The 1,527-nt window shown below is 40.4% G+C and overlaps 1 long non-coding RNA gene across 1 annotated transcript; it reads left to right on the top strand.

Annotated features, from left to right (window-relative positions):
- Nucleotides 1-523: 523 nt before the first annotated feature.
- LOC119347981 lies at nt 524-1,307 on the top strand. Its single transcript, XR_005168619.1, has 3 exons — nt 524-589; nt 672-770; nt 1,190-1,307. It is a non-coding gene; the product is annotated as an uncharacterized LOC119347981 (long non-coding RNA).
- The last annotated feature ends 220 nt before the right edge of the window (nt 1,308-1,527 follow it).

Genomic DNA, 1,527 nt, shown 5'->3' with positions numbered 1-1,527 from the left:
TTCTGCTTGGTTGTGAAACCAAACTAGGAGTAGCAACATTCTAGTAGATTTTGTGACTAGAGCATGATAAATAGTAGCCCTCATTTAAACCTGGATCTAGCTGGTTTTTCTTTGCCAATCTATGCAAATAATCTGCTACTTGATTCGAGGTTGCCAGGATTAGGTCGGTTTCTGTACAAACCCAGGCACATGTTAACTGCACCAACACTACTAGTTAAGTAACATACCTGACCTAAATAAGCCCGGTCATGTAGAAAACCTGGGAAAATCAAACAGAATTTAGCTATTTATTACCAGTACGACCAACTATTTGCATGGGTGCGCCTGTGGTAGCTACTAAGCACCAAGTGTAATGTTTAACATAATAATCACCCAAATTTGTCTATTGCTACATCAAGATAGTAAATCTATGAGCAAATTGTATGTCAGTCTGTTAGCTTGCTTGCTACCAAGTACTCTCTGTTTGTTTTCGCCTGAACTCGCTTGCTTGCTAGATTTTCTTATATAAAAAAACTTGTTTCTCTGCAGAGAGTAGAGGATAGATCCTGAATTTGCTTGCTAGAGCGCATCTATCACAATAATTGATTAGGTGTGAGAAAAACTGAAACTTTCTTCATGGTTATTGCTTCTCTCTCTGTTTCTTTACTTACGGTTTGATTTGTCATTACTAGAAGGCACCAGGTGAAACAACCACAAGCAGGGGATGGAAGGTCGCAGATGGAGAAGAAACCCCAAGCAAATTGGGAGTCCCTGATGCCAAGTAACAAAAGGTTAATCTTCTAACCTCACCTTCTTATACAGATTCAAGTTGTTAGATAACTACTATGCATTTCTGTCATATATATGGAGCATCAGATGTGAAATTGCTTTGACGGAATTGAAACAAAAGCTGAACCTATAATATATCTTTAAATCCTCAAGAGGAAAGTTGTGAAAATTGCATTGATGGAATTGTAACAAAAGCTGAATCTTTAATATATCTTGAAATCCTCAAGAGGAAAGCGTAATTATCTCTGTTTGTGTAGTACAACGTTATCTCTGTTTGGACAGAAGGATTAATCAAAATGGTGCCTTTCACTTCTATTGCTAATTAAAATGCCTCAATTTTCTGTATGCATCTTTCTTTGCCTTTAATTTCCCTCTCATGTTTGATTTGAAATTCTACTAATAAGGCTTTTGTGTCTGTCAGTGCCAGTCCTGCACCCTTGGCCGTCCCTGACGAGCCCACTATTACTAATGGTGGATGGCGTGCCTCTCAATGGACGGTTGCTTCTCATGGGGTGGATTCGTCTCCTCCCCCCTCCTAGCGGCTGGTGAACTTCAACCCCCCGCCCCCCGCCCCCTCCCCACCCCCGCCCCTCTCTTCTGGAACACGCACGACTCTCATTTGTATGCACATGATACACATCACTTCACTGTTGGTTTGTCTATTTGGTCGTTCAAACTGTATGTGCATGCCCAGAATTAAATCTGGTTGAATGTTCAATCCACATCATTTTTTGCATCAGTTTCCTTCTACATCTTCTT

Source organism: Triticum dicoccoides, unplaced genomic scaffold, assembly GCF_002162155.2.
Source record: "Triticum dicoccoides isolate Atlit2015 ecotype Zavitan unplaced genomic scaffold, WEW_v2.0 scaffold81897, whole genome shotgun sequence".
NCBI classification, from domain to species: Eukaryota; Viridiplantae; Streptophyta; class Magnoliopsida; order Poales; family Poaceae; genus Triticum; species Triticum dicoccoides.
The sequence above is the reverse complement of the archived record's forward strand: the minus strand, read 5'-3'. Positions and strand labels throughout refer to the sequence as shown.